Source organism: Theropithecus gelada, chromosome 3 (assembly GCF_003255815.1).
Source record: "Theropithecus gelada isolate Dixy chromosome 3, Tgel_1.0, whole genome shotgun sequence".
Lineage (NCBI taxonomy): Eukaryota > Metazoa > Chordata > Mammalia > Primates > Cercopithecidae > Theropithecus > Theropithecus gelada.
In genome coordinates this window covers 58,268,111-58,289,275 of record NC_037670.1, presented here as the reverse complement: position 1 = coordinate 58,289,275, position 21,165 = coordinate 58,268,111, and the positions used below count along the sequence as shown (strand labels likewise).

General features: G+C 44.0%; 1 long non-coding RNA gene across 1 annotated transcript in view; it reads left to right on the top strand.

Annotated features, from left to right (window-relative positions):
* The window catches only part of LOC112621451, a 44,624-nt gene that overhangs the window by 13,390 nt on the left and 10,069 nt on the right, over positions 1-21,165 (top strand). The window contains exon 2 of the long non-coding RNA XR_003118729.1: positions 8,918-9,035. This is a non-coding gene — a long non-coding RNA (uncharacterized LOC112621451). The remainder of the gene's footprint in view (positions 1-8,917; positions 9,036-21,165) is intronic.

The following is a 21,165-nucleotide window of genomic DNA, read 5'->3' as shown; positions in this document are numbered from 1 at the left end:
TTGAGGTCAGGAGTTTGAGATGAGCCTGGCCAACATGATGAAACCCTGTCTCTACCAAAAATACAAACATTAGGCAGGCATGGTGGCAGGGACCTGCAATCCCAGCTACTCGGGAGACTGAGGCAGGAGAATTGCTTGAACCTGATAGGTGGAGGTTGCAGTGAGGTGAGATGATGCCACTGCACTCCAGCCTAGAAAAAAAAGAAAATGGTATCACTAGGAAATACTTTGGCTGTTTTTTTATAGTTAAACATCTACTTACTCTAAGGCCCAGTAATTTGCTTCTAGGTATTTACCAAGAGAAATGAGAACATTTGTACTCACTTGTTATACACATTTGCTCATAGCAAGCTTAATAGTCAAAAACTGGAAGCAACCCAGGTGCTCATCAGCAGGAGACTGGGTCAATAAATTGGGGTATATTCATACAAGAGAATAGTACTGAGAAGTAAAAATGAATAAGATACTGTTAGATTTAACAAAATGAATAGATATCAAAAGTGTTATGTCGAATGGAAAAAGCAAGTATTTACATAGACACAAAAGAGTATGCGCTATATAATTACTTTTCGATGAAATTCTTAAAAGTCAGAACGGATCTTTGCTGACAGAAAGCAGATCAGTGGTTGCCTGGACAAGAGCTGGGGTGAGCTTGCCTGTAAATAGGCACAAGGGTACTTTGGGAGTTGAGGGAAATCTACATCCTGTGTTGAGGTTGACTGTGTGTATACATTCACCAAAACTCCTTGAACTGATATAAAGGTGCAGTTTATTGAATAAAAAATACGCCTCACTGCAGTTTTTAAGAAGAGTTTATGTGTATTTATTTTCTCCTGTTTGAGCTTTGAAAAAACATTCCAAAGTTTTTCTATTAGAAAACATTTAGAAGTGCTCAAAGTAGCAAAAGGTTTGCCCAGTTTTATCGGAAGTATGGAGAAAAGACACAAGATGGCAGTGTTACTCAGAGAAAGCAAAAGTGTATGGTGCCTTTCTCAGTAAAGTCTCATGTCACCTGGCAGTTCTTCACGTCATTGACACGATTGTCCTCAGTACTTTCTTCTCCAGGTGCTAATGGGAGTCTTCTCTAATGTACTTAATTACTGTCTACACTCAATAACTACGTCACAGATCCTTAAAACATCTCAAGAGCTTTGAAATAGAGCTTCTGTTTTTCTGTTGTTGTTGCAAATAAAAGTGAAAAATGTAAATAGTTTGCAATCAGTAATCTATTTCGTTATTAGGGAGACTCATGTCTACTGCAGTTTGTTACTCAGTAATGGAAGCCCCTGAGAAGTCCTCTTACCTCTGGGAAGAGCGCTTTGCATCCCAGAGAATCGGATTCGCATTTCAGGCAGTCAGCCACTGGAGGGCAGTGCAGAAGCATGAATGCCCTCATCTGCCCCGGAGGCGGGAAACCCTGCAGCAACTGCATCTCCTAAGGGAGCCTAGGACCAGGTTATTAGCAGAGGGGAAGGGAAAATGAATCCATTCTGGAAACCATCCGTTTGATTCAGAATGTTTTGTTTAAGAGAGTATTTCTTGGGCTGGGCACAGTGGCTTACGCCTGTAATCCCAGCACTTTGGAAGGCCGAGGTGAGATCACTTGAGGTGAAGAGTTCGAGACCAGCCTTGCCAATGTGGTGAAACCCCTTCTCTACTAAAAACGCAAAAGTTAGCTGGGTGTGGTGGTGTGTGCCTGTAATCCCAGCTACCCGGGAAGCTGAGGCAGGAGAATCGCTGTAACCCGAGAGGTGGAGGCTGCAGTGAGCCGAGATCATGCCACTGCACTCCAGCCTGGGCAACAGAGCAAGACTGTCGTAAAAAAAAAAAAAAAAAAAAAAAATTCTTGGTAATGACAAAGTTGTGTCCATCAGACGAACTCTAGAACTCTACAGATAACTGTAGAGCTTCGATGTACAGAGCAGCTAAGTGCAGACTGGAGAGAGGGCAGGCAGGGGCCAGCTGAGGGCACGGTCCTGCAGAGGGAGGAGGCGCCAGGTGAATCTCCCATTTCCACGACTTGTACTCTTGGGGCAGCCCCTGGTCTGTGCCATGTGGATGGTGAAAGCTCACATGGAGAATATCTCACTACCTTGAAGAACCAGAGGACGAAGTTTAGGACAACCACAGTCACTGGCGGCCGGGGGGGTGGGGTTCTGACAAACAGAAGAGCTCAGAGACAGAGAACCTCAGACGGTGAGTAAAGGCTGACTTCCTAGCAGGGCCATGCATGGACCTGACAGGCTTCCCTTGCTAAGGCCCAACCCTGCAGCCCTGATGGCCCTGCTGCCCCACCCAGGTTCCCCATGCTGTGGGGAGATGAGTGGAAGGTGGAAGAGGGCAACCCTGGGCTTACAGCCTGGTTCTGCTCCCAACCACTACTCCTAATGTCTTGAGCTTGTTACCAAAGCTCCCTGAGTTTTAGTTTGTTTTCCAGAGAAAAGATGAAACCGGACCTCTCTCCTAGGGCTGCTTTTGAGGACTACCAGGGATAACATGTGCAAAGCACCTGACACAGAGGGCTTCACTCTGTCATTAATTTGCTTCCCGCCTCTTGTTTGTGGTTTCCCTGGCATCTTGTGACTAACTCCGTTTCTGAGATCAGTTCTAGTGGCAACCTTCCAAGTCAGCTGGGTCTCAGGTCTTGATCTTACCCGTAAACGCAGTGAGTTTGCTTCTCACAAGCTTAGGTTATCTTGTCTGTCTCCCTTTTTGAAATCCAGGTTTGAAGACTACTCGGCCATGCTTTTGCAGTGAGCACCAGCTTTTAGACCTCCCCAGAGGAGCCCCTGGGGGGCTGCAGCCAGCAGGCTGGAGAGTTACAATGTTCCAAGAATGTTTCAGAACCACTTGCTTTGTCAAACCTTGGCCTTGCGGACTTCGCATTTACATGAGATTCTCTAGTCTTTGCTCATCTTCATTTCCTATTGCCTCCTATATTTTTTCTTTTTTCTTTTTTTTCTTTTTTTTGTCAGTGGCAACTTTTACATGATTTTCTGTGACCGTGCACACAAGGACTAAAAGCACTCACTCTCTGCATCCAGGACCCATCCTCTCCTCTACCTCTCACTGCAGTCAATGGTCTTTGCTTCTCTGCCCTTCGCTCTTGCTGGGCCATGGTGACAGCTTCCTGGCTAGGTTCTCTGTCTTCTTCATTCATGGCCCTGCGTGCCATTTTCCCGACATCCAAGACTTAAACTTTTAAATACGGTCATCACATCATGTTAACTCTTCACTTTGACTTCTTGCATAACTGCTTGCTGTAGCTGGAGTCAAATCAACCCTCCAAAGACCCTGGCTCCCTCTCTTCCCCTCACTCGCTGTGCTCCTGGCTCTTTCTGACTACACGCGTGTCAAGCTTGTCATTCAGGCCTCCCCATTTGCTAGTCCAGTGCTCTAATATTCTTTCTTCTCCCGGCTGCTGCCTTTTATCAATTCCTGCTTTGGTTTTATCACTGTCTCCTCAAAGAGGTCTTCCCGGCTGTGCCAACTGAAGTAGTCCTCACTTAGCCTCAGCCCCTGTATAAGCCATGGTAACATTTCGTTTCCTTCATCACACTTAGCGCGGTTGAAAATTGTCTTTATTTGTTCCAGCACCACAAAGTTCAGGTGTAAAATAGAGTTTACTGGAGGAAAACAGGCCAAGAATTAGTGGGGTGCATGATCTCCTTAACGCGTGTTACTCCTTAGCGCTTAGACAGGATATAGACAGTCTGGTGCATCAGGGCCAAGGCACCAGCAAGGAAGAACAATGTCCCCATGATGCTCTGTATATTTATGGTGTGTATTTAAGAGAAGAGGGCAGGGGATATCTGTGGGACCGCACACATTTCCTAGTTGAGAAAGTGGCCTTGTTGGAAGGGAAGGTCCTCCAGAACCTGGCAACCAGACACTGACCCATCCTCCTATTAGGCTCGGGTAGGGTGCCTACCAAGTGCTCTGCTGAGCTATTACATAAAAGCAGGGAGGAAGTGAGTCCCTGGGGCCATGCTCTTCTGCCTCTCCTCAGTAAAATATAAGCCCCATTAAGAAAGAGACTTTATCTTGTTTACCACTACAGTAGTACCAGGCACATAGAAAGGCAATCAAAAAATATGTATTGCATGAATGGGAGAATAGTAGAATGAGTAATAATAAAATCATGATTCAAAAGTAACTGAAATTCAGAGAGAAAGACCAACTTTACTGGAAATGATATCTTGCTAGTGACCTGGAGCTGATGGGGAGGGGGTGTCTAATTTACTGCAGCATTGTAACTGCGCACAGAAGGCACAGCAGGAGGGCAGCCACTGATGTGGCTCCAACTCTTAGAGGTTCCTTTCCTGGTTTTAAATACATACCATGGCTGGGCACGGTGGCTCACGCCTGTAATCACAGCACTTTGGGAGGCCAAGCAAAGCGGATCACGAGATCAGGTCGAGACCAGCCTGGCTGACACGATGAAACCCTGTCTCTACTAAAAATACAAAAAAAAAAAAAGCCGGGTGTGCCTGTAGTCCCAGTTACTCAGGAGGCTGAAGCAGGAGAATGCCATGAACCCGGGAGGCAGAGGTTGCAGTGAGCCGAGACCACAAGCAAAGTTTCATGTTTACTTTTGTAGAGAAAGAGACTGGGATTCTTTGGAAGACATAGGCCAATTGCCTTTCATACCAAGAAAAATCTTTCTCATTCTGACTGTTTTGTTCATCTCAAACCAGCATCACAGACTGCCCTGGATGGGTTTTGGCAACAAGAGTGATAATGAAGTCATTTCCATGGTGATAAGGTCAACGTTGTTAATGCTTACTGCATCACAATCAATTTTTGAAATGCTTCTAAATTAGAAAAGTGAACAAACTTGTTAAATGGAGGAAAAGTGTACGATGAGCTAAATGCTGAGGAGAATGACTAATACTACACATGAAATACTCATCAGGCACTTGATCACATGCACCTCAGGAGGGTTTCTTATTAGAATACACTTCCCTGGAGATGAAGTCAGTGTTCTGGTTGCTCCCATTTCACAAATACCAACCTTGTAATAGATATTATTGACTTGTAAAATAGACAAAATTTGTTTTCAAAATGTCAATAAAAACTATTAAGTAAGCAAAACAAATCTTTAGCGGTCTCCATGATGGCCCATTAGTGGAATTACTTTTCTCCACCAAGGTAATACCTGTGTTTCAGGTCTCTTAGGAACTGAAAAAATTACACATAATGGAGAAATTATACCCATTAGGTCACTATGTGTTTCTACAAGTCAAGTAGTCTGTTGCAGTAGCTTTAAAGCAGTTTTCTTAAGCTAATGATTAGTTTAACACAGTCTTACCCTCTCTGACATTTTACACTCCTGACTACTTTTTTCTTAGAATTCTCCTTAGCGCCATCTTTCCCCATTTTGATGCTGCTCTCTTCCTGCTCCCTGTCGGGACTTTTAAGTGATGTTTCTTTCTTTGATCACCTCCTGAACATCAGTAGTAGTCCCCAATCAATCCATTCTCCTCCTGACACTTTTTTTTTTAACCTCATCTGATCACATAGATTCAAATTTCGCTTAAATACAGGCTTTCAGTCAAACTTCTCAATAACGTTTGTAGCTATATCTAAAAATGGACTCATCTCCACTCAACAGCCCCCCAGGTTCCTGACACTCAACTCACCCACAGCTCCTCCGTCCCCACCACCAACTCCAGGTGCTTCCTTGAGGTCCACATTGGGATGGACGTGATTCATTTTCCAATGCTAAGTGTGGGAACCTTTCTGCATCCCACCCTTTCACTCACTACGGTTCTCTGAATCCAGCCATCAACCCAGCAGCCTGCAATTCCTTAGAATATTTTCTCTTTTCCTTCCTATATATCTTATTCCAACCAGAACCACTGAAAGGCTCATGCCTGGTCTCCCTAAGCTCAGAAGGTACTCAGCTTCCACCTGGGAGGAGTAGGCCCCAGTCACCAAGTCTCTTCAAGCCTCTTCGACGAGACGAAGTGGGACCTCTTCAGTATTAATATGGCTCTACATTCATTATACTTACATTACAGAGAGTTTATCAGGAAGAAATACAATTTATGCTAATAAATATTTCTTCTATATAAAAAATGTATAAGAATTTGAGAATAAAAACCATGGAAGTGAAAGATACTAATGCTGACCTTCAGAAGGCGTGGGAGTGGGTGAGAAACCGAGATTGCTGTGACCTGGTTCTGGATTTCAGCTCCCCCATTTGTTTGACTGGGGCAAGATATTTTAGTTTGGGTTTCTTTGTAAAATGAAGAAGAACACTTCAGTCAAAGATACGTTTTGACAGTTAAATTATGTTGCATATGAAGTATATAGCCCCAAAAGTTGCACATGGTAGATTCTCATCAAATCATAATTGTTATAACTTAGAAGCACAAGACTTTCATACTTGAAAAGTAAAATATCAGTAATAGTTTAAAATAACGGTTTAAGTAAACAATAATAGAAACGCCATGAAGAATCCACCCTGTCTGCCAGGGAACAGTGCTGACAGTCATTCCTCAAGGAGCCCAGATTGTCTGGAGCGGAAAGAAATTACAGACAGGAAACCCCTACCTAGACACAGCAGCACCACACACCAAATGTTCTCTGACTCCTCTGCTCCTGAAAAAGAAGACTTTGCTGCACAAAGCACAAAAAAAAAAAAAAGAAAAAAAAAGTTTTATAGATTATTATGGTCTTTAAATAAGATCAGGGCCGGGCGCAGTGGCTCACACCTATAATTCCAGCACTTTGGGAGGCTGAGGCGGGCAGATCACAAGGTCAGGAGTTCAAGACCAGCCTGAACAACATGGTGAAACCCATTTCTACTAAAAATACAAAAAATTAGCTGGGCATTGTCGTGCATGCCTGTAATCCCAGCTGCTCAGGAAGCTGAGACAGGAGAATTGCTTGAACCCGGGAGGCGAAAGTTGCAGTGAGCCGAGATCACACCACTGCACTCCAGACTGGGCGACAGAGCGAGACTCCGTCTCACGGGAAAAAAAATTTAAAAATAAGAATATTCTAAGACTCACCTCTCACCTATGCCCAGGGACTTCTAGGTTTGAAAGCTTTTCCACCACTACTGATAATGTAAGGGGGGCACTGGGGAAAGTATAGCTGCATAATCCTTCCCTGCGGGTGCCACTCCCTAACCTCTAGGCTCTCCTGGGTGTGGACTGGTTGGGGGAGATGATCGGAAACTGGTTGGGGGAGATGATTGCACACAATGATAAGAGAGAAACTTGGCTGGGGCTATTAGAGGTCGTTTATTTAGTTCAACGTTTCATGCATGTACTAAAGAGGAAACCCAAGTTCAGACTGGCTGAGTTGGAAAAGTCACCGAGCTACTGGAAGCAGAGCCAGGCCTAGATCTCCTAGTCCAAAACTTCTTTTCTCCCACACCACAGCTGCTGCTTTACATTACCAGGGTTTTGGAATTTTACTCATTCAAATGCAAATGTTTTGTGTGCTTCTTTAATGGGACATTTTTTTGTATTACTTTACTAAGTAAAGTACTGAGTGAATGAGAGTGGATTGGAGGTGTTGAAATCGTCAACCTCTTTTAAAGCATTGTTATTTTTCCTTTGTTTCTCTTTATGATGTGAAACACTTACTCCTTTTTCTTCCCAGCTTGAATTGGAGACAGCAGCACAGATGACTTTCTTGTTCTAGTGGATGATGGAAGTAGTGAGGATGCGATTAACGAAATCAATGGCTCATGGGAAAGCCTTCCCATTTCCAATCTCACCCCTACTTCAGGATGTGGTCCAGTGAATCCGTTGCTATGAAACAGTGCTGCAGCTGGGCTCAGTGGGGGTCTGGGTGGTCTCACAAAAGCTAGCAATAGTTGCAACTTTGAGAAATTAGAGGTGTTACGGGCTGTCCAGTATCACATCACTGGGATAAGTCATCATCGTGTGACTTCATAAAGTCTGCCATTGACCCATTGATCAATTAGTTATTGAAGTCATACTATATTCCAGGTATTATATTAGGTTCCGGGGATATACTGTCCTTGCTCCATAGTCCACATGGACCAATTAGCGAGTGATCGTGATGTGATATGGTGGATGCAGTGATGGAGAAAGACGAAGTGAAAATATTCACGCACCAGAGTGCCATCTAACCCATCTTCCGAGGTCAGGGAAGGCTTTTTGGAAGAGATGATATTTAAACAGAGACCTTAAGAATAAAATAGGTGGCACAGGTGAAAAGGTGGAATAGAGGATGTTCCTATCAGAAGAAGCTGTATTGTATGTCAAAGGCTCAGAGGCATCAGAGAACAGGCAGAACGCAGGGAAGTACAAGTGCGCAGTGTGCTGAGAGCACAGGATACAGGTGCAAGATTGGGAGGAGGAGGTGTCCACGGATGGGGTGGACGCGCTGCAGGGCCTCCAAGGCCATACACAGCCTCTCCTCGTCTGCCACAGGACTTTGCATGTGACCACTGCACCTCCAGGAAGGCCAGGTGCACCTCGCTTCCCATGCACCCGGCCTCATGGCCTTTGGGGGTTGTCGTGTGGAATGGAGATGACATGAGTGGTGCCTGTGAGGTCAGGGAATTGAGTATACATGTCACCACTCAGAATGGGGCTCCTGGGTGCTGGAGGGAGTGTAGTTTTCTGCAGTATCTTTGAGCAAGGACAAGATGGCAACAGAGGAGCAGCTGCAACTAATAGAAAGATTTCAGCTAGCAATAGCTTAAAGAAGATAGAAGTCTCTTTTCCTTGCATGCGAAGGCAGCCTGCATACAGGCAGCTTGGGCCCTTTGTGACAGCCACACAGCGTCCTCTGAAAGGGCGACGCGCCTCCCAGGTTTCTGAAGCCTCGTTCTCTGCATGTGGCTTCGACCCCGGGGCTGCATAAACTTTAGCCATCCCATCTGCATTCTAGCATGGAGCTGGGCTGGACAGCTAGCAGCCCTTTCCAGGTTAGTCAGGATCTTTGATTTTGGAGCACAAGGCTTCTGCATGCTACTGACTGGGTCCCAGCCTCTTTCCCTCCGTGGCACCGTGGTGAATGGGAATTTCCACCACTGCCTCCGTTAGGTAACTATGGTGAGCCTGGAAATTGCTTAATATTATTTCCACTGCTGAGGTCTGTTTTTGTCTTTTTAAAAATTATTCTTTATTTTTAACATTTTATTTTTAAATAATTTTGGGGCTGGGTGCGGTGGCTCACGCCTGTAATCCCAGCACTTTGGGAGGCTGAGGCGGGCGGATCACAAGGTCAGGAGATCGAGACCATCCTGGCTAACACAGTGAAACCCCGTCTCTACTAAAAATACAAAAAAAAAAATTAGCTGGGCGTGATAGCGGGCGCCTGTAGTCCCAGCTACTCGGGAGGCTGAGGCAGGAGAACGGCGTGAACCCTGGAGGCGGAGCTTGCAGTGAGCCGAGATCGCGCCACTGCACTCCAGCCTGGGCGACAGAGACAGACTCCATCTCAAATAAATAAATAAATAATTTTGGACAACAAAAAAATTACAAAAGTACTACAAAAAATTCCCATATACCCTTTCGTACCTTCCCAAAATGTTGCTATCCTAAATAACTGTAGTACAATCATCAAAGTCAGGAACTCAAATTGCTAGAATACTAGAAATACATCCACACACCTTATTCAACTTGCAGTGCCCCACTAATGTCCTTTGTCAGGATCCAGACCAGGAACACAAGTGGCATTTAGTTGTCATGTCTCAGTCTCCCACAACATGACTATTGTGCCTTCTAAATGCATCATATCAGCATGTGTGTGGTCTTACACTTTGATGCCTTTGTTAAGGAGGTATATGGCAGGTTTCTCGACCATAACATTTACTATTTTTCCCGTTGCAATTATTAAGTATCTTGTAGAGAGCTACACTGAAACTAAGCAAATGTCCTGTTTCTCATTATACTTCCCTCCCGCCCAGCTGGTTTTAACACCTGTTGATAACTTTTGCCTGCAATAGCTGCTCCTGTGGTATTTGTCAAATAGCGATTTTGTTGTGGTCTTTTAAAGTGCCATCATGGGCACACAATCCACAGCTGGGTTTGAGAATTTCCGGAAGTTAATTCTTGTCAGACCACTATCCCCTGTGGTTGGTCCCTGGTTATTCAAGGCCTGCTATGCTGTCACGGGCCCCTGCAAGGCTTCCCTGTGAAAGCCAGCCCCAGGCAAAAGCACTGTTCCAGGCTCCACTTTCTGCTTATTCTCCACCTGCTGCTTCTGCTCTTCTTTCTTTTTTGGATCCAGACTCTGGGGATTATTCCTGGAACAAATCTAGATCTGAGGTTGGGCTTTGTTTGCATCTTTTTGGTGCAGCACCTCATCGTCTCTCCTCTTGGGTTTATTAATCCTGACCTCCACCTTCCTCCTCCCCTAACACAGTGCTCTGAAGTTGGAGTCTATCACAGCCTTCATCATGCAGGTCATTCATGGAAGTCCATCTCTTCAAATCTCTGTGCATTTGTGGAGGTGTTCTCTAACGTTGTCCCTTTGGAAGACTAACAGCCAATATTGGACAAATTATTCATGTACTTGGGAATTTGTGGACATAGTCAAATTGAATAAGTGATTATTTTGTCATTAAAAACTAAACTATGCTCACCCCTGATTATCCACCAAGGGATGATTGGAGTTGAGGAGAGGGGTGGTAGGGGCAAGTCCCACTGAAGAGTAGGTCAAAATCTCCTTGGAGAACTAGGCATACCATTTTTATGTTCATCAGAAGTACGCATTGGTCAAAAAGGCTGAGAAACTGTCTTAGCACAAAGTAGACCACTTTAAAGATCTAGATGTGAGTATAATTGAGAGACAGGATTGGGGTGAAGGAGTCAAGCTAGTCTCAGCAATTGCAGCATAGAACAGGAGGAATGCAATAATAACAATGAGATCTTTACTGAGTCCTTACTATGCCCCAAGCACTCTGCAAACACTAACTCATTTAACCTCCACAGTAACCTAGAGCAGTACGTACAATTGCTGTTCTCATTTTAGAGCTGTTGGTTCAGAGTGATGAGATAATCAAACGGCACTCAGGCAGTTACTTGGGGAGCCAATACTGCAGCCCAAAGCATCTGATTCTAGCACTCACATCCTGATCATTGCCCACCATGCCTGACCAGGAATGAAACCAAAATGAGGTTTCACTGTGATCTGGGGGTACGTGGTTTGTAAGGGTGCCTGCACCCATGCCTGTCACGGAGCACACTTCCCATTGGGAACATCCCTGTCGGCACTGTTTGGCCACCATGGCACCCTCTGGCCTCCTGCCCACAGCAGGAACAGACCGTGGCCTTCTTGTGATGGTGGGTCTTTCTTTGGCTATTGCATCACTGCTCACTTGCCCTCATGTCACCTAACCAGTAAGTCCACATGTGGGATCCCAGTCCCTGTCACACACACATCCACTCAGGACAGGAAGTGCATGGCATGACGTGACTCATAATCAGAGGGAGAGGGAATTGCGCTCAGCTGGCGAAGGCAAAGAAAGAAAAAATAGAGGCTGCAATCACCAAGAAGAGAAGAGGAAGGACCAAGGCTGGTAATTGGCTAATAAGCACTGAGATGACCTTGCTTCTTGTTAAAATATTGAGATGTTTCCAACTGCTTGGTAAGTGGCCACTGCTTCAAGCCCACCACCTTCCTAGTGCCCTGTCACTGTCTTTCCCCTTTCCAGCAGCTACAGAATTCAGAATGGTTTAATTCAGAATGGTTAGGTCCTAACCACTTGAATATTTTAAGTATCACCCCAGAAGAGAACTAATACTGTACATTTGGCGAAAGTACAGACTTTATCTACCTTTCATTGCCTTACTCCAGAGTGCGATTTCTATGGCGCGCAATTCCTCTCCCTGTCGAAATGCTCTTCCCCTTGGCAGCTTTTATCCTGCAACGCAGATGCTGAAGATTCTGCTTTCACTCCCCTTCCTTGGGAAAAGCCCAGCAGAGAGCACTTCCAACCAAACTGCCCTTAGCCATTCAGCATGGCCTTGCTGCTGAGAAGTTCACCTTCTTGGCAACTGTGGGCTATACTGCCCCAGCATGGACCCACGGCGGAAGAGAGCCCTCATGCGCTCTGCACGCCTGCCAGACTTCTGTGAAATTAATGGCTCAGATAGCAAAGAAACCCAGTTCAGCCAACGAACTACTTAAAAGGCGGTTACAATCAAGGCCTAAGATGTGATCATTTGATACACATATTCATTGTGTAATAATTTTCACATTAGCACATCCATGGCCCCCAGTAGCTATCGTGTATGTGTGTGTGTGTGTGTGTGTGTGTGTGGTTAGGACATGGACAGTCTGTCAGATTCAAAACCAAGAACAACTCTTCTCCAGTGTTCCTCCCTCCAGTCCCCATTCTCTGCACCCTAGAGCAAACCCACCTCCTGTGAGTAACACAAATTAACTTTAGTGTTAGAGAATTTGGTGTTTAGGAAATGGTCTTTGAGCCTCAGACTCAGTCTAGATGTTTTTCAGCCTGTGCCTCATCTGGGTGCCTTGCCACCCTGGTTTCAGTGAGACCTGGAGCTGGCTCAGCTTTCTTTCCTGCCCATGCCATCTGCTTCATGCTCCCATACTTTTCTTATAAAACAATATTTTAAACTCTTAAATAAAATTGTAGGAAAAAAGTCATCCATAACCCTAACTCACAAAGTAATTACTCTACATTTTAGTCTCTTATTTTCATGTCTGTAATCATATAAATAATTATACCCATAGCCTTAAATTTTTCTCTCAAATAGTTTATTGTATAATTTCATATTTTTAAATTACTATTTTAATAGCTAAATATGCCATTTAGCTGCTATGTCCCAATTTCCTTAACCATTTCCTTATTGTTAGATACTTTTTAAAAAAATTATTTTACAGTTACAGATGATGTTACAATCAATACTTCAATGGACTTCACTTTTTTTCCTTTCCACTGTTTGCTTAGAATAAATCCTTCAGTGTTAGAATACTGGTCCAAGTCATATAAACATTTTCATAGCCTTTTAACTTTCCATGAGGGCTGTATTTGTTTATACCACTTGCCTCATTACATGTCTGCATTCTACTTGTATGTCTTACCCAATCTTCTTCTGTAATTTTTATATTATCCTTTATTTTACTTAGAAAAATTTATATTTTTATGTAATTGTATCTTCTATTGTATTTTCTCTTCTATCTTATATTGCTTTAATTCTTAGAATGTTATCAACACTTTAAAGTTTGCCTTTTTGCTGGCTCATCTATAATTTCCTTAATATCTTGTTTTATATACTTGGAAACTTCTGAATGTAGTTGTATATTTATTTCTTTTCCACAACACTGTATCATTAACCTAATATCATTTATGATGTTTTGCTGTTTTTGCAAGGTTATATTAATCCTACACTAATCTAGGTCAATTTCTGGGCTCTCTACGCATTTGCATTCATATGTTTTTATATTTTTCATTTATAATTCTTTGCTTTCAACATGATGCTGTAGTATGTTTTGATATCAGGTACAGATACTTATCCTGTTATTATTTTTCTAAAAACATTCTCGTATAAGAGGCAATCTTCACTTCCATGCTATTTGAGTAGTCTGTGCTCTTGGCCACACCCTAAGCTAAGCCAGCACCGTGATTATCCCACCTCTGAAATAATAAACTTAAATTTCACTAAACCGCACCGTCTTTCTCTTCGCCTTCCCCACTCTTTTATTCCAGGTCACCCTGCACTTAGCACCACTGGGATCTATTACCCTAGCTCCTCACTTCACTCCTCATCACCCCGGCAGAGCAAAATGATCAGTCATTTTAGGATAATCCCATCAGCATTTCACGTTTCACAATTTCTTGTCTGTCCACCAAAGCTACGTCGCCCATTTCCAATTCTGGAGGACCCTGTCTGTCCAGGCTCAGTTTCTTCCCTCAGCTGCCTGGTGCAGCCTCACAGAAATCAAGGGCCCCTGTCGCATTACAGTAGTTTCTCTGGTTGCGCACGCAGGATTTGCGTCAGGGTGGTAGAAGACTGGAATTGGGAAATCCAAATATGCTGCATTCTCCCATCTACGATGTTGTTATAGTGAGTGTTAAAAATTCTGGAACAGATTTTAAAACACGTCAGTCACCAACTAGGAGACTAAAGAGTTACCCTAGGGACACAGCATGGCATGTAAGAGCAAATTTCCATTTTTACTAGTAGCATTCATTTAAATAGGAAATAGGAAACTATAGAAGGAAATGTGTGTGTGTGTGTGTGTGTGTGGGCGCGCGCGTGCGCACGTGTGTGTGTGTGTGCAGAAGGGGTAAAACGGAAACACAGGGACAGAGACAGAAACAGTTGAGAATTCCTCAAAAAACCCGATCTGCTGGAGTTTGTATACATTATCTTTTCCAAGCTTGAAAAAAGTTCTTCACGGAAGTAATGACCCCGGACTTGCAGAAGACAGCGCTAAAGCTCAGAAAGTAAAGTCAGCTCTCAAGAAGACTTCGCTATTAACTGGTCAAGTAGGATCCCACTCAGATCTGCACGCTCCACCTACTGTCACAGGCTTCCACGATGCAGTGAATCAAACAGTATTGTCACTGCATACCTCATTACAATGCCACGCTGTCTCAGCTCCACGACAGAGATGTTATTGGCCATTGTGTTCAATGACACCTAGCAATGCCTGCTTCCTACCAGTTACTTAACCAATAGTTGTTGAGTAAATTGCTCCATTCACTTATATTCATGGCATATGGATGAATAAAGAGCATACTCACCAAATATTTGGCTAGCAAGTACTCATGTATGTAAAAAAGAACAGCCACGTGTCAGGCAACAGAATCAGGGTCAGAAACTCTCCTGCCAGGGCAGCAAGCAATGCGGTAGGACACGCTGCCACAAAGCCTCCTTTTGGGTTCAAAACCCACAGGAAAACGCAGTAGAAGAGATTGGGAAGAGTACTTTCAATTTTGTTTGGGGGTTGGTTTTTTTGGGTTTTGGCTATTTTAAAAAATTAACACCTTGCGTTAGTGTGGTACCTTTGTTACAACCAACAAACCAATGTTAGTACACTCCTATTAGCCAACATCCGTAATTTAAATTAGGGTTTACCCTTTTGTTATATAGTTGTATAATTTGTGCTGTACAGTTTAATGAGTTTTCACATATGCTAATATCACTCATCCATTATCTAGCATCATACAGAATATTTTCACTGCCCTAAAAATCCCCTGTGCTTAACGTATGTATGGTCCTCTCTGTAGCTCTCAACACCTGGAAACCACTGATCTTTTTACTATTTTTATAGGGTTTTTGTTTTTTTTTTTCAGAGTACTATACAGTAAGAATCATATAGTATGGAGTCTTTTCAAGCTGACTTCTTTTACTTAGCCATATGCATTTAAGGTTCCTCCATGTCTTTTTGTAGCGTGAGAGCTTTTTTGAAACCAATGGATAATATTTTGTTGCCTGGGTGTACTACAGTTTGCTCATTCATTCAACTATTAAAGGTCATTTTGGTTGCTCTCAATTTTTGAGTTATGAATTCAGTTTCTAGTTAGCAGAGAACACATGAGTGTCACTCTCTGGTACTATGCTGTTTCTAGAGCTCTATAGATGTGAGCCTACCACATGCCATAGCAGGAGAGATGTCTGCACACAGTGGGCCTGCGCTTCTCTACAGACTTCAGACTGGCTCTCTGATGTTTTTCATGATTGTTTATTGAGGAATATAATGTTAAATTCTAAGCCCAAATATTTTCTGATAGACTGGCACATTCAGGGGAAAAAAAGCAACAAAGACAGTTGAAGGACTCAAAATCCTGTCCTTTGAGGAAACACGGAGGAAGAGAGAATTCAGAGATGCTGCCAACCATCTGCAGCCACCTTAAAGGCAGTCACCCGAAAGAGGGCCAGCCTTGCTCTGCAGGACCATGGAGGATAGAAGTAGGAGCAGTGGGTGAAAGGAGCCTTGGCGCTGTTCCAGGGTTTGAGAGGACATTGAGGACTCCCACGCATTTTGTTGCAGACATTTCCCCATCTCAGTCATCAAAGAGCAGAAGAGAGTTGCCACCTGACCATCAAGTCTCAAAATATTGCAGCCCTGATAAGTTCTTACAGATACGCACAGGAACTTGATTCAGAAACGTGTCAATCAAGAACATTTCTGAGACAATCTTGAAATTGAGTCCAGTAACCCACACAGCCCAATTCTGTTATCTCAGATGTCACCAGATGCCCTTGAAGGTGATTGAGGTTGCTTTTGTGAAGTTGGAGTTTAGAACCCTTAAGTGAGCACATCCGCTCTCGCATAGGGTATGGTGGCACCTGGAGAAGGCAGACATTGCTTTCCTCTGGTGCTCGTGAGTTTTCATGTTCAACGCGATTTGTGTTCTCTCCACCTGAGTTCAGAATTCTTCCTGCAGTTCTCATCTGAAACCACAGCCATGGGTGGCCCCACAGTGCTTTTCACTGAGTGATGTGAGGACCCTGTAGGTCTTTTTCCCTTTGGAGCCGAGGCACCTGGTGTACCCCCTGTTTCAAGCAGTTCTCGCCCCATGGAGGGAGACCCTCTTCTGGGGTCTTAGTGCCACACAGACGCCCGGCCAGGGCCCAGCGCGTACAGCAGCTCCAGGGAGAATGCTGGCTCTTTTCGGGAACTGAGCTGCTTGGATCCTTAATATCATGCCTGAATCTCCCTTCATTTTCTGTGACCCAAGTTAGCTGGTGTTTTCCTTGACTGAAATTCTTAAAATCATTTTGGTCCAGTGCCTGCCACCCACCCTCTGCCTCTTGTTTCTCAGCATTTCTATAGAAACAGACGTCCAGGTGTTAAAATCCTACTGTCCTGGAAATGGCTGTTCTCACTGGGAGACATCAGAGCCCTGTCCTTTGTTGTCCAATGCCCATTGCAATCTCCCTGTGGCTCAAACTGGGCTCTGGACAAGGAGATCCTTTTCCACAGGCAAGAGCAGCACCCCTGGGACACGCGTCATCTTCATGAATTCAGCGTGGGCTTCTCACGCCAGAGTCCTAAAAGCAATTTTGACTCCAACCTATATTTCTTTTGGCTTCAAGGAAGAACTGTATAAATTTCAATTTGGCTATGCAGGTCAGGAAAGTAAATGTCATTACAGGCCTTTATGTAAGATCAGACTCCACATTTGACACCTTTTCTGTCAGAAGAAAGTACATGGAAATACCAAGTCATACTTATAGTGCAATCAGTTTAATTAGTTTGTACACACTAGTAAAATATCAAACATTGGCAGAGTCACATCTTCTGACTGTGCCCCTTACCATGAATGCATTACATTGTTGCCGTAGAGTTTCATGTTGAAACACTATTTCATCATTTCACACTCCAAAACTCTTTATTTGTTCAGCCGGTTGTGCCAAAACAATTGAGGAAGAGAAAAGCAGACTGCAAACCCAAAGCCAAACCTTTGTGCTGAGGTGAGATCGATGGCCATTTTAATTCTGCACTATTCTGTATTTTCTTAAAATTTCCCTCAGTGGTAGATTAAGGAACCTAAGGAAAAGTTACTGTGCAAAGAACTTGAAGAGACAGAAGGAATTTCAGAAATTGTCCTAATCATAAACTGGTAAGCCCAACAACAGTCAAACCGAGAGCCAAGTCAGGAATGCAATTTCATTCACAATTGCCACAAAAAGAATAAAATACCCAGGAATACAGCTAACTAGGGAGGTGAAAGATCTCTACAATGAAATTTACAAAACACTGCTCAAATAAATCAGAGATGATGTAAACAAATATAAAAACATTCCATGCTCTTGGATAGGAAGAATCAATATCATTAAAATGGCCATACTGCCCAAAGCAATTTACAGATTCAATGCTATTTCTGTTAAATTACCAATGACATTCTTCACAGAACTAGCAAAACTTATTTTTAAAATTCATATGGAACCAAAAAAGAGCCCAAATAGCCAAGGACTTTTTTTTTTTTTAATTAAAAAGTAAACTTTAATACCGAAAATGCAAACTTGGGGAAGGCAGAAAGACCACATACAAGGCTGTCACTTCACACTTGGAGGGTTGCACAGTGGCAGGGCAGAGGCACTCCTCACTTCCCAAAGGGGGCAGCGGCCAGACAGAGGTGCTCCTCACTTCCCAGAGACTGGGGCTGCCTGGCAGAGGAACTCCTCACTTCCCAGACAGTGCGGGGGCCAGGCAGAAGCGTTCCTCACTTCCCAGATGGTGGGCAGCTGGGCAGAGGCACTCCTCTTTTCCCAGACAGGGCAGCAGCCAGACAGAGGTGCTCCTCTCTTCCCAGTCAGTTGGGCAGCTAGGCAGAGGCGCTCCTCACTTCCCAGACAGGGCAGCAGCTGGGCAGAGGTGCTCCTCTCTTCCTAGACAGTGGGAAGGCCCGGTAGAGGCCCTCCTCATTTGCTAGACGGTGCAGCAGCTGGGCAGAGGTGCTCTCTTCCCAGGCAGTTGGACGGCTAGCCAGAGGCGCGCCTCACTTCCCAGAAGGTGGGGCAGCGGGGCAGAGGCCCTCCTCACTTCCCACACTGGGCTTCGGTGGAGCAGAGGAACTCCTCACTTCCCAGACAGTGCGGAGGCCGGGCAGAGGCACTCCTCACTTCCCAGACGGTGCAGTGACTGGGCAGAGGCGCTCCAACTTCCCAGACAGTGGCCCTGGACAGAAGCGCACCTTACTTCCTAGATGGGGCAGCGGCTGGGCAGAGGCCCTCCTCTCTTTCCAGATGGGCAGCAGCTGGGCAGAGGGGCTCCTCATTTCCTAGTAGCCAAGGAAATCTTAAGAAAACAAACAAACAAAACTGGAGGCATCATGCTACCCGACTTCAGACTATACTATAGGGCTACAGTAACCAAAACAACATGGTACTAGTACAAAAGCAGACACATACACCAATGGAAAAGAATAGAGAACCCAGAAATAAGGCTGCACACCTACAACCATCTGATCTTCAACAAACCTGACAAAAAATAAGCCATGGGGAAAGGACTCTGTATTCAATACATGGTGCTGAGATAACTGGCTAGCCATATGCAGAAGATTGAAACTAGACCCATTTCTTATGCCATATACAAAAATCAATTCCAGATGGATTAAAGACTTAAAGGTAAAACCCCAAAGTAGAAAAACTCTGAAAGATAACCGAGGCAATACTATCCTGGACATAGGAACAGGCAAATATTTCATGATGAAGACGCCACAAGCAATTGAAACAAAATTAAAAGTTGGTAAATGGGACCTCTTTCATAGTTTAACTAAAGAGCTTTTGCACCGCAAAGGAAACTGTCAACAGAGTAAACAGACAACCTACAGAATAGAAGAAAATTTTTGCAAACTATGCATCCAACAAAGGTCTAATATCCAGCATCATCTATAGGGAACTTAAACAAATTTACAAGAAGAAAAAAAACACCCCCATTAAAAAGCAGGCAAAGGACATGAACAGACACTTTTCAAAAGAAGACATACATGTGGTCAATAAGCATATGAAAAAAGCTCAACATCACAGATCGTTTGAGAAATGCAAATCAAAACCACAAAGAGATACCATCTAACACCAGTAAGAATGGCTATTACTAAAAAGTCAAAAAATAATAGATGCTGGCAAGGTCGTGGAGAAAAAGGAATGCTTATACATATTGGTGGGAGTGTAAGTTAGTTCAACCATTGTGGAAGACGGTGTGGCAATTCCTCAAAGACCAAAAAACAGAACTACCATTCAACCCAGTAATCCCATTACTGGGTATATACTCAAAGGAATATAAATAGTTCTATCATAAAGACACATACATGCGTATGTTCAGTGCTGCACTGTTCACAATTGCAAGACATGGAATCAACCTAAATGGTAGACTGGATAAAGAAAATGTGGTACATATATACCATGGAATACTATGCAGCTATAAAAAGGAACAAGATCATGTTCTTTGCAGGAACAAGGATGGAGCTGGAGGCCATTATCCCTAGCAAATTAATACAGGAACAGAAAACCAAATACCAAATGTTCTCACTTGTAAGTGGGACCTAAATAATGAGAACTCTTGGGCACATAGAGGTGAACAACACACACTGGGGCCTATCTATTGGAGGATGGAGAATGAGGGGTGGAAGAGGATCAGGAGAAACAACTAATGGGTACTAGACTTAATATCCGGGTGATGAAATAATCTGTACAACAAATCCCCATGATACTGTGTCATGTTACACAGAAACTATGTAACAAACCATGTTACATGGTTTGTTACCTATGTAACAAACCTACAGATAGACCCCTGAATTTAAACGTTAAACGCAAAGAAAAATTAAGATTAAAAAGTAAGCACATGCAAAAAACAAACAAAAAAAGAAACTGGTCAGCTTTATATATGGAAGAAATGGGGGGATAGGAGAGTCATCAAATCCATTCAATTTGATACATATTATTTGGCCTTAATTCCAAAAACGATGCAAAAGGCTGGGCCCAGAGGTTAGTGGGAGCCCAGCACACACGCATCCTCCTCAGAGGGACTCTTGGATTTAGTGGGTCCCAGAAGTAAGAAGAGGAGGTCCTCTCAACGTAATGAAAGATACAGAGGTTGGTCGGACGTGGTGGCTCATGCCTGTAATCCCAGCACTTTGGGAGGCCAAGGAGGGCAGATCACCTGAGTTCGGGAGTTTGAGACCAGCCTGACCAACATGGTGAAACCCCGTCTCTACTAAAAATACAAAATTAGCTGAGTGTGGTGGCACATGCCTGTAAACTCAGCTACTTGGGAGGCTGAAGCAGGAGAATCACTCGAACCCAGGAGGCAGAGGTTACAGTGAGCTGAGATCATGCCATTGCACTCCAATCTGGGCAACAAGAGTGAAAATCCATCTTGGAAGGAAGGAAGGAAGGAAGGAAGGAAGGAAGGAAGGAAGGAAGGAAGGAAGGAAGGAAGGAAGGAAGGAAGGAAGTGAAACTAGGCCTCATAAAACTTAAAAAATTAGCACCAGGTGGCCCTAGATAGGGTCCCACCCTGCCTCGATAGGGTCCCACCCTGATAGGGTCCCACCCTGCCAATTCTGGGAAACAACCTCATGGGGTCCCACCCTGCCAATTCCGGGGGTCCCACCCTGCCTCGAAGTTCCCAGAATCAACAACTCCAGGAAAGAACCTCATAAGGTCCTGCTCTAACCAATTAGAACAAGACACCTTGCTCAGGCCATAGCTAGACCCAATTATTTTGCGCCTTAAGCTTTGTTTG